Source organism: Hetaerina americana, unplaced genomic scaffold (genome assembly GCF_022747635.1).
Source record: "Hetaerina americana unplaced genomic scaffold, ioHetAmer1.1.p SCAF_1, whole genome shotgun sequence".
Taxonomy (NCBI): Eukaryota; Metazoa; Arthropoda; class Insecta; order Odonata; family Calopterygidae; genus Hetaerina; species Hetaerina americana.
In genome coordinates, this window is record NW_027286069.1 from 59061308 (window position 1) to 59073663 (window position 12356).

General features: G+C 38.1%; 1 protein-coding gene across 2 annotated transcripts in view; it reads left to right on the plus strand.

Moving 5' to 3' along the window:
• LOC139692087 (zinc transporter ZIP6-like) overlaps positions 1-12356 on the plus strand; it is a 76150-nt gene that overhangs the window by 397 nt on the left and 63397 nt on the right. The window contains exon 1 of one of the 2 annotated variants that reach the window (XM_071590129.1): positions 96-112. The exons of the other annotated variant lie outside the window; for it this stretch is intronic. The gene's annotated coding sequence lies outside the window, so the exon portion shown is untranslated. Of the gene's footprint in view, positions 1-95; positions 113-12356 lie in introns of those variants that run through there. 2 annotated transcript variants of the gene reach the window in all.

Here is a 12356-nt window from a genome sequence, read left to right on the forward strand (position 1 = left end):
GATTTATTAAGTGTGCATGTTAATCCGATATTAACTTTTTTTGTGGGTTGCCACATAGTTGTCTTAGTTGTGACTGCATTCCCAAATGCGAATAGCTATATTCCTACTCTCGGTAATAACCTTTCTCTAGCCATGTTTTAGGTGAAAATGAAACGTGTTGATAATGTCGCACCATTATCATGGTATTGCTTTATCTGGATTTTTTAATCTATTGTACTTACTCATGCCCAATATGCAATATATTCCTCCTCTGTATTATTTTGGTTTAATTATTATTTATGCTGAAAAGCGTAGCTATCCTTTGGCTTGGCTCACATTACCATTAGTTATAAAAAATATAATTTCATCGTGAACCCCAAGGTCTGTAGAAAGTCCTACAAAAAATATCCAAATATGCTTCTTGAAAGTCTTAAACGTTAGGCTATTGTAACGAACTACTCCTATTTGCTAGATTACCGTGGTAGGTGGTCAAAATGTACACAGTTTATTTAACCAATGTGATCCTTCTGTGTCAATGTTAACATATTTACCTCAAGGTTTCGTGTACAGGCAGGATACACTGTTAAAGAAATGTTTCCTAAGAAAAGTAGTCACTGTTCAACTGGAATAATACCGAATATATCACTTTTAATATACATTAATTTAATATGAGAACTTGTTAGTCTGATGACTAAATAAACTCTTCCTATAGTCATGTATATTTTGATCATTTTGTTTTAGCACGTGTGTGGTAATGTCCATAGGTTATAATTTTTTTAATATGGGCAATGTTCTCCATCACGTCGACAATTAATGTTTTCACATGCTCGACTTCCAAGAAGAGAAAAATTGCAATTAATGTATTTCCCAAAATCAGTTTGGGTACTGGTTTATAGGTGAGTAGTTTTATTTTCTTTCTAAGATTGAGGATGCTAAGAATTGATCATCTAAGCGAGAAGAATATTTTATAATAATTTTATTTTGTCATACTTCTGTGAATCCTATGTTTTTCTCTTAATTGCGGTGCATCAACAAATCCTTTTTTTGTAATGAGAGTTATGGTATTGAAACAAAGATCACTGGTTTGACTGTCTGCCGTATTCTTATTGGATCTTTATCCTTATCCACTATACAAAAGAACTTACATCATATACTCTTTGAAGATAAATAAAATTTCTGTGACTTGTGGTGAATGCCTTAGTCAGGTGTAAGATTGCATATGAAGATTCGTCTACCTATGCAAAATCAATTGCAGGATAGAAATACGGATTTCCGCATATTTTTATGTATAGTAATTTCTGTTGTTCCCCCAGGCCATAATTTGCACATCCGGAAATACACTCCCACAAAATTAATCTCTGATAGTGGCAAGAGTGACAAAAAAGGTGGAAATAGTCCTGTGAATGATAAACTCAATATAAAATTTATGAAAATGAATCTTAGGCTGAATATGAATTAAACAGAAACCTGCCAAATGGGAAATATAGGAATCCTTGTGTGTGATAGTTGTTTTCTTCTCAAATAAACCCTGTGAAATCTGTGTTGAATCCATGAAAAGCAGTGGCAAACATTAAATGTAGCTTGTATTGTTCAGTGAGGCCAACCTAAAATGGAATCGCCGGGTACCCTGTGAAATTTGTGTACATATACTGGTGACCTAAAGTAGACCATTCAATTTAGTAACCTTACTAGGAGTGAAAAAATTCAGTCCCACCCCCTAAGGGAATTGAAAATTTTTCTCTGTTAATACTGGGTAACACTGTTAAAATTTAGGACTGTTTAAAAGTACAGATGGAGGTAATAACCTAGCAGCTGATTTGTGAAACCCTTAATACAGTTTCAACCATATACAGAAAGGATTGCACAGAAAAATAAATGATATAATAAGTTTGTCCTCTAGACATTCTTTAAAATAATATTCTATATATTTTAGCCAATTCAAGACGTAGGGAATGTTCAGATCCAAACCTGAACATTGTGAACGAATATTCTTGCTACCTGAGCAGGCCGCCTGATCAGTTCATTAATGATATTTCTTAATGACAGCTCTGCTAGAAAATTATATGCAATATACAATTAGCAATTTGTTTTCTTCCCTAGCCCATGACCCAACATATTGAGAATAACAATGGTGAATTTGAATGTGATGAGAAAGTGGTGAATTAGGATGTAATGTGATTAGGAAGTAAGAAATGCAAGGGTCCAAATTTAAAATGGTTTTCTGTTCTAAAATGGCCTTGAAAGATCTCCAAAGGTATATGCTAAATTCTTCATTGAATGCACCCACTTGTATGCAGTTCAATGCAGGTGTGGCATAGCTTGTGAAAAGTAAACCCCTGCATTTAAAACTGGTTTTCTAAGTAGAGCAAATATAGCTTTGAATGGCAACTCATTAATTGGCAATATTTTGAATTTTTGTTTATTTCACATTAATCATGTCCAAAATCATTTATCTTTGATGGTACTGTAGGAATTATCTCATTAAAATTTTTACTAAACCTTTTAATATTGTTTTTCTGTTTAAAACTTAAGTATTTTGCTTAACAAATTTCATTTCTATAATAATGATTGTGTATTATGCTATTACTGTTTCATCTAAGTGATGAAGTGTACAACAAATGGCAGACAGTGGAGCATAAAAGTTGTAGTCAGTTATCTTCTTGCACTCACTGTTCAGAAGAAGGTGAAAAAGAGAATTTTTTGGGGCATTTATGATCAAGCGATAGAAGACTCTTGGGTCAATATTGATACAAATCCAGAGAAAGATGCTAGCAGCAAAATAGGAGCATTATCAATTTAAGGTTTCACTAGTGAAAACAAGATTAGTATGTAGTACGAATCAACATAAATTTAGAGAAATGACAGTCGCCAGTTGTATCAATAGAGGTTTGGATTTAGTAAAAGTAAGATGTGTGATATGTCAGTAATGTGTGAATTAATGGAAAGGAATAAAGAATAAAGTGGATTTTTTTATTTGGAGAATTGATGGGGTATTCCATCTAGAGTTAAAGTATTGCAAAGTGTAGGAGTAGGCTGGCGGTATAAGTGATTTAGGCATTTTTGATAAGTTACTATTGAAAATCTGTGGATAATTCAGCCTGGTACTACAAGTAAAAAAGAAAAACTGATTTTTATATGGAGAACAGCTTTGTACGAATTTGATGCATGGATTTGATGTTTAACAAACAGTTCACTACAGTTACGTATGGGACTGGTGACAAAAAGAAGTTAATCCTCAAATTTCCATTATTAGACATTTCAAATCTGTTAAGATGATAGCTGGCATCCTGCCGAAGATGAGGAGCTCTATCCCATTCACCATGAATGAAAGTATGTGACGTACAGCTGCAGAAATAGGACGATGAGTGGAGTCATAAGGAGATGTTACTGGCAGGAACATCTATATCCAAGATTAATACAGAAAAACCTAAACTGTCTTTAACTTCAGTGAACCATTCTTAGGCATCCTTTCAACACAAGGACTACAAGGAGTCTTGACACCTGTAAGTGATACATTTTATCCTAAGAATTTCATGATTAAGGAATAAATGCATTGGCTTTTAGTTTACATTTATTCTAAAGATAAAGCAAATTTCACTGAACTAAAATCTACCCTTCATTATCATTATTCAAAAACCTATCAAAAGTGCCCGTTTAGCTGGAACTAAGTCTTGTTTTAATTTAAGGTTTGAAATACAATGTTAATTTGGACTTCACCTCTGTCAAAATTTTCGTTACCGTCTATGTATAAAACATCTATCCTGTCCTAGTCATTTGGAAATACCAAGCTTTTCTGTATAATATTAGGTAAAAACAAAATCACCAAAACATAACATCTCTTACTGTCAATTATGAGGAACATTTTGAATCTATTTTATGTTAAGATTGAAATGAGGAACATGCATCAGATACATAGTAATGCATTATTAGACTATTGAAGTTCTTATAGTGATTAATTTTACATTTGTGCTATCTTGATTTAGTTAACTGTGCATCAATTTGGAGAGTAATATCTTTGGCCTGTTATCAGCCGTTATGTTACCATTTAACTATTTGCATACAGGTTTTATTCTCTTTTTCTAGCCTTATAAACATTACAACAGTGTGCTTATTCAATTTCTGAGTTCTGAAAATTTTAATTAGGTTTCACTTCATATTTTGTGACTGGCTGTAAGAGGATGGGTTAGGCTTATGCTTCAAGCTGTAATAGTATAATTTGTACTTATGTCCATGATAGCATAAATTCCAATGCTTCATGATATATAATGAGAGGCTATCAAACATATCATTAACTAATCACATTAAGATGCTTCAATAGTAAGTTACTAATACTGGGTGCATATTTTTTGAATTTGCATTTTATGGAAATAAAAGGGAGGTGAAAAATAATTTCCTAAATGCCTCTCTGTCACTATCAAAATAAGTATCGTCAGGATAAGTACTGGGTGAACTCTACCATCACCTACCAAACTGACCTTTGGGTTGATTACTGTGTTTGTGGTTTTTTTATACTTTACAACAGCAATACTAGGAATCTTTTGGTTACAGCAATATTTAAATTCCTTTAAACATTTCCATATACTGTTGGACTCTTTTTTTATGGATCATCTTCTCCAAATGGCTCCACCAGTCCCCGTCTTACATATTTATTCCTTAAGATTTTCCTTGGTTTTTCAAGCCTCGTGGACCTAGCTTCTTCACTCATGAATTAATCCAAAGAATTGGGTAATTCACTGCCTAATACTGATTTTATGACTTCCTGATAACTAATTCTTCTTTCCTTTTTAAGGTGAAAGTACTTCTTTGATATGTGCATTAGCTCAAACCAGATGGAGTAACACTTCAAGGGCAACAGGGCACCTTCACTAACCTATAACTAAATAATCATGTTAAGATTTAGTCCCTCCAAAAATTTCATATCATATGGCAAGCGGATAGTTCCAGTAAAACTTTTAATGTATCAGAGAAGTCCATTCAGTTGAAATTAGAAAAATGTGTAATGCCTTTTTTGGTCATTCTTCATTTCGATGTCGAGAGGATAACGAATATCTGTGTTCCTGAACGCGTAATTGTTTTACCAGGAGTTTGAAATCTCGTTGAACAGTCGATCTCGAAGGTGGATAAATGCTACTGTACTGAGAGGGTTGCATAAAAAGCGTTGTACGTACATACTATAGGTACACGTTCAGGGAGTTATGATTCAACACCTGGCGGACCGGTCCCGATCCCCCAGCCATTGTTGTCGACTCGTTTTTAGTCCCGTCTCGCATAAGCTATGGTCGTCAGCGAAATTTCGAGTTAAGCTGAGAAGATGGAGAAATGGGCCAACCATCAATGTCATTATTTGAGCTGAAGTCCTGGGATGGGTGTAGTCATCATAGGCGGTCTCGTTTTAGTTGAAGGTGTGAAGTAGAACGACTGCTGCTTGCACCACACCCGCGAAAGCCCGAGTTCCTCAGTTAGTCATCGGCTTCAATTCGTGTGACTCGAGCGTAGGACACCGAGGGGTTGGCACACGTCCAGTGGTTTCCGACAATGGTCATCGCATGTTTTTTAGATGTAGATAGTACCCTGCTAGCCGCCGCTAGGGCATGGCTGGTGACGCTGTCCGACCGCGCTAGGAGAGAAAGGTGTAATGGGTTAGGGGTAGTCGGTTCACCCTCCGCCACACACCCTAGCGGTGCCTTGGAGGCTACTCAGAATGATTGGATCTTAAATGGACTGAGCAAGGGGTTAGGGATCTTTTATTTTAAATGGTGTATGTGCATGCTTGGCCGCATTAAAGTTGACTTTTTAATAGTTTTCATCAAATTTTAAACCACTCTTTTCAACAACTCGCCGTAGCATTCATGTTCCGGTAGCACCTAATTTCCTTTTTAATGTTGTTTCTTGTCCCATCGCCCATGTCTTTCTACCATAGAAAAGTAAGCTCATTCAGCTTTTGATTGCGGTGTTGATCCACCACATTAGTATCTTCTTTAAATCAACGGCATCCTCAGGAAATTCTGGCGCGTATCTCTATTTTGTCTTGAGATGTCGGGGTGTTTTATTGCACATAGTACACTGCAAGCCACCGCAAGGGTGTTCGGCAGGGGGTGATTGATTACACACGAGACTACCTTAGACACAAAACACCTTTCCCTCTTAGCCCGACCGCGCTTGAGGGAAAGGTGTTTAGCTATTCCCTCATCGTTCGTGGGAAAAATGGAATCGTAACTCTACTCGTTCTATACGTAATCGCTCGAATTTTATTGAAATGATCTCTCCCACCGTAGTACGATGGGGTTAAAAATACATTTTCAACATCATTGCTAAAGAAAAGTGTTCAGTAGGTGGGACTCAATCTATTCATATCGATCGAATAAACAAGTGCTATACTTACTGAATTTTCAATTTTATCTCATAAGTATTACTGCCTGAGAGTAAACTTGAAACCAATATTTTTGTAGTTTTTAAATCACCATTTCGCTCATGGAAGTTGTTGCAATGAAGATTAGACAACACCTTTTCTGTCTGTGCTAATTAAATTAACCGCAGTTCTTGGGTGAGGAGATGAAAAGGTTGCAATGGTGTCTAAGTGGAGTCATAAAAATGGGGACATTTATAATACGATTACTTTCATACGTAGCTATTTACGCGTCCCATACGTTCGCACAACACACCTTTTGCCTACGTCAAAATTTTTATACAGATATAGGAATCTGCGTGAAGCTTTAAATAATATTTATTTTACGCTGTCGGCCGCTGCTTCTGATGTTTTCCTTCAGAAGAGATTTATTTTTGTCGAAATTTAGGGAACCTATACCGAATAAAGGAGACTAAAGGTCGTCTGTGAATCGGGCCGCATGAGTTGTTATTTTAGGGTCACGTCTAATCGAACCATTGACTCGCGTTGACCCGGTTCATTGATAATTTGTTCGATCAGTGACGAAGGTGGAATCTCTTGCTCAGCATTGGCTGGCGATGTTGGCTCATGGTTCGACCGTCCCAGATGTTTTCCCACAAAAAATTGGCCCTCGCCGTGCTTTGCAGCGTCAGAACATTAATGTATTATCCATCCCACGCCACAACTAAATGATAAAAGACGACCATTAACAGATTGTTGTCCAATGTCCCGTTTGAGACAAGGGGGCATGGAAGGCCCTCCTTGATTTTTGGTGGTGAAACATTTGTCCTATCGAAATCAAGACTTTGACTCTGGTATTCACCACAAAATAGTATAGGTAATGTGGATTAAAGAAATCATTTGGCGACTAACTACCTTGTGTTGGCCTCAGGCTAAATGAAAAGCGCAAATTCTGATGTACCAGAGGGGTTTTTTTGCTGACCAAGAGTTATAGCGTGGATTATTTTGCTTTAAATGTGAGGGTACACTTAAGTGTTGCTTAGAGAAATGCAAAGAAAGCAGGAAAGCAATGTCGGATGTGGAGCATGTTTATTGGCGATGGAATGTTGAACGCTGTGGAGAACTTACGTCAAGTGAGTTACTGATCGGAATTTTGGGCGGTATGAAAGGAGTTAAAAAGTTAGCGACATTCTTGAAGGGTTGCCCCAAGGTGTGCATCCATCTACCGTAACCACAACTACATCTAAAACTACATTATAAGGTAGAGTACCCTTTGATAATAATTTATAATGGAAATAGGAACTGATAAGGTCATATTTGGAATGTTTTCAAATGAAAATGCATTTTTTCTGGTTGAAAACGTATTGTTATATTATGAATTTTCGCATTAATTTGTTACATATGCACATTTGATTGCAATAAACACATGCAATATGTAAATTTGACATTGGTAGAGAAATGAAACAGTCCTCGCAATTTGTCCTTAATTGATTTTATAATAGCGGAGCGCCAATGCCAACAACATTTTGACATAGATATGAGACTGCTTAAGAATTGAACGATATTGACCTCAGAGTTACATGTGCTTTACTTTCGGTTGAACTTTGGTTTGCATAATTGAAGCATAAACAGCTGGTATTCATTTCGAAATATGAAGATCAGAGAATTAATTTTGTCCAGCTTTCATGCTCGTAATTCTCGCATTCCCGAACTAAAAGGAGAACACCGTCCCCGTTGTTACCAGAATTTAGTATTTGCATTTCTAACGTCAGCCTTTCATATTTCATCAGCGTATGACACTTGTTTGAGTCAAAACCACGAAATATAACTCCGTGACTCCATAGTAAGGCCTCAAGCTTCGTACGAGGTATGCTCTCCTTGGCAATCATCTACGCGGACTAGGGCAAGTAATGAATATGAGGCGCTTCATCAATTTGGTGAGGAAAGACGTGACGTCAACGTAAACCATGTCGGTGACAAAGAAGGAGAAACATCATGAAGCGGAGGCGTGGTGGCCAGCGGTAACCGTCTTCAGGCGAGAATCGGGAGCATAAAATGAATAGAAATGGTGTCCCCCTACCCGTGGCTACTACGGTTTTCGCGGTGATCGGTCATTGGCTCTGTGTTTGGGGTTTCAGTGACGAGTTTCTGTCTGGTATCTGAAAACGTATATGTATTTAGGACTGAAAAGTTACAATAAATTTAATATAGATTCTGGAAATGGGAAAACTTTTATCGGACCTTTTGGAAAAAGTCAGTATTTTACACATTTTCCGTAGGAAATTTACCCACTTGTGATTTTAAAATTCTTTCGAAAGACTATTAATTTGCGCATAGCCATGCATGTCATTATTTGCAGCATTTCCCCCACTTGACAAATTGAAGCAATGGCTCACGGTTTAGTTGAAAATAAGGACGTGAACTTTTTCTGAATATTTTTATGTTGTACTCAGTTTTACTTTGTATCTATTTATACTATGGGTCCTCTACATTTTTTATTTGCTATCTTTGACGAAAGGTGCGCAAGTTCTTGTGATTTTGAGGCTCCCTGTTGATCGACGGCACAGTAAATGTATGCAAATATTTGAATAACGATAAATGCGACCGAAATGATGCTTCTATTACCGCTGTGGCGTCCCTTCTGAGTTATACCGTTTTAGTGAAGTAGTTTATAGCTATTTTTTCTGTATGGATTTCTATGTTCCTGTGAGGGAGGGTCGACTCAGGTCCATTATTTTCCCAAACTTAAACTTGTTTGCGGCTGAGGAATGCTCTGTGAAACAGAAAATATTCCCTGGAAAACTCGGAAAAATTCTTCCTGGTTGGATATTAATGAAAAGGAATTAGAAGGTGAAATTGGCAGCTAAGCGGATATTACGTAGGAGAGCAAGAAGAGTTCGTGAAGTCACTGGTACCCTAGAGATCCTTGATATTGGAACCAAATGTCTTCAAAAGGGCGTATCAGCTTATTTAATGATCCGTTTCCCCAAATAAAGAAACTGAACACGCTGCGCCAATGCTTCCCACGCAAAAGGTGTTCTAAAACGCACGAAAAATCGGGGTATTACATCTCCGTTTCAAAGTTGTATTCACGATCGACATCTAGGTTGACTGTTCAATAATTGATTGCTTATTTAGGAGACTGCGAAATGTTCATCATATACTTGGTGGAGTCAATATTTTCCGTGTTTATTGTTTAATCGGAATGAGGGCGACATGGAATTATTAGCGAATGGTATAGTCGGGTAGAGCTTATTTTTTGCAATTCTTAGAACCCAGCAAGATACGCTAGGGTGTGCAGCTGGGGGTGAACACGCACGACTAATTTTTACCCCTGCCGCGGTCGGACAAAATTATACCAATCCCTTATCGTTCGTGGGAAAAATGACATCTTAAATCTTTCTAATAAAGAAAAGAAGAAGAAATTTTCCCCTAGATAAGCTTAATAATACGACCGGGTTTCCATGTATTACATCATCTTCAGAGTCATCTTCACCTGAAGATAATGTAATACGTCGAAACCCGGTCGTACTTTTAAACTTATCTAGTGGAAAATTGTTACTGTATTTTCTTTCTTATGCTTTAATTCCACCGCACCATGCCTGAAACTACTCGATTTGTTAAATATATTTATTCTACACTTAATCTCTCAAATTTTATTGATATGATCTCTCCAACCGTGGTACGATTGGGGAAACAATAAATTTTCAGCATCCCTGCTAAAGATAGAAATTGAAATCAAATAAGACTATGATGATATTTAACACCCCCGCGGAACTAATTGCGGGTTTAGGAACGCTTGGGAGGAAGAATTATTGTGACTAATTCATGGCATTTATGAGGGAGGAATTTGGCCGCGAGATTTCATCAGATTAGTATTAGTTGCCATCTAAAAAAGAAATAGGCCCTCAGGATCTTCAATAATATGATAGAGAGCGGGGTAAATGAATACTTGTGGGATGATTAATTTTCGTTCAGAATAGGGAGAGGAACATGTGATGCCATGAAAGTAATGAGGTCTCTAATAGAGAGGAACATTAAATACAATCTGATTGTATTTATTTTTTTTCTTAGATTTCAAGAAGGAATTCGATAGAGTGAATCGGGTAATAGACTGCTCCAGTGCGACTGGTGGATGGAGAGTCGGGATGGGCTGTGTGCCGAAGAGGAGTAAGATGGGTTTCCATTATCGCACATGTTTCTTATCGTATATTGGATGTAATTGTAAAAGAACACGGGGAAAACTGGAGGTAGGAATTGGGAGTAACAGTTGTTGGGGAATTCATAAAATCATGTGGTTGGCTTTAGTTATTCAGCCAATCGGTTACCATCATTGCTGAGCAAGTTAGAACATCAATGTGTGATAGGTATTGGGTAATGATTATTGTGAAAAAAACAAAGGTTATGAGATTTTCAAGAAGAAATCACAAGTTAATCTTTAAAATCGAAGGGCAAAAACTGGAGCGGGTGGAACATTTTACCTATCGCGGCAGTGTTCAGGACCAAAATGGTCTTAAGTAGTAGGGGCGTGAGACGAAGAATTGCGGGGATCGAGATGGTGCGGGGGCTAACGTGCTGGCTTCCCACCCTGAGGGCGCGGGTTCAAATCCCGGCGGTGTTGAATATTTTTCAGAGGTATCTCGATCCCTACTTGAGGTGCTTTGTGGAGGGCACTTTGAGTAAGTACGCCGTCCGTCGGATGGGACGTTAAACTGCGGACCCCTTGGCGCCTTTCGTAAAGAGTAGGCTAATGCCGACGCCGGGTTTCTCTCCACCCTTCATCCTTTCCTGTCCATCCCCTATGGCGCAAATGACCTTAGCTGTCGGTCGCCTCCCCTAAAAACTACTACTACTACGAAGAATTGCGGTAGGCAAAGAAGCTTTCACAAGGAGGGGTGAATGGATGACAGAGACGTTGAGTAAGGATGTTAAGAAAAAGCACGTCAAAACATTGTATGGAACGTGATTTATACTGCGCGGAAACATGGTCATTTTTTTAAAGTAATCTACCGATTAAGGTAGGTTTTTGGATGGACACAACTACCAAATAAATATTTTATTACTCCTAACAAAATACAAAATTCAGCATCCTACTCTACATCAGGTCCCTCTTCATCTCTGAGTACTTCCTTCCTCCCTTCATCCTGTTCCACATAACTATCCTGTTCCTTCCCTTTCCTCATTTGCCCAACATCCTCCCCTCAATCACAGTCTTCAACATCCCAGTGCCGATCAATACGCCCTTCATCCATTTTTCCTGCCTCCATAGTATTTCTCCTAACAAACCCCTCTCTTCGTCCACCATACCAAGTACTTCCTCATTTGTTTTCTTGCCTGTCCATTTCACCCTCTCCATTCTTCTCCACACCCACGTTTCAAAAGCCTCCAGTCTACGTCTATCCTCCAGCTTCAATGACCACGTTTCCGTGCCGTACATAGCTACGCTCCATATCAAAGTTTTTACGAGTCTTTTCTTAACATCTTTACTCAACGTCCCTCTCATCAACTCCCTTCTCCTTGTGAAAGCCTCTTTGCCTAGCGCAATCCTTCTCCTTACATCTCTACTACTTTGACCGTGTTGGTCCAAAACGCTTCCGAGATACGTAAACTGTTCTACCTGCTCTAGTTTTTGCCCTCCTATTCTAATGTTAAGCTTAGCCTTTTTCTTTCTAGAAAATCGCATAACTTTTGTTTTATTGATATTGATTTTCATCCCATACTTGTCGCACTGAATTTCCAATTTACTCAGCAATGCTTGCAACCCCTTGGCTGACTGACGAACTAAAGCTTGGTCATCAGCAAACCTAATTGATTTTACGAATTCCCCGCCGACTTTCATTCCTACTTCCAGTTCTTTTCATGCCTCTTTAACCATTTCCTCTACATGCAGGTTGAACAGCAACGGTGATAATCGGCAACCCTGCCTTACACCCCTTCCTAGCACTGCCCATCCGGACTCCCCGTTTCCCACCCGCACCTGAGCAGTCTGAGACATGTACAGGTTGCGGATTAGCCTCCTTTCCCTCCAATC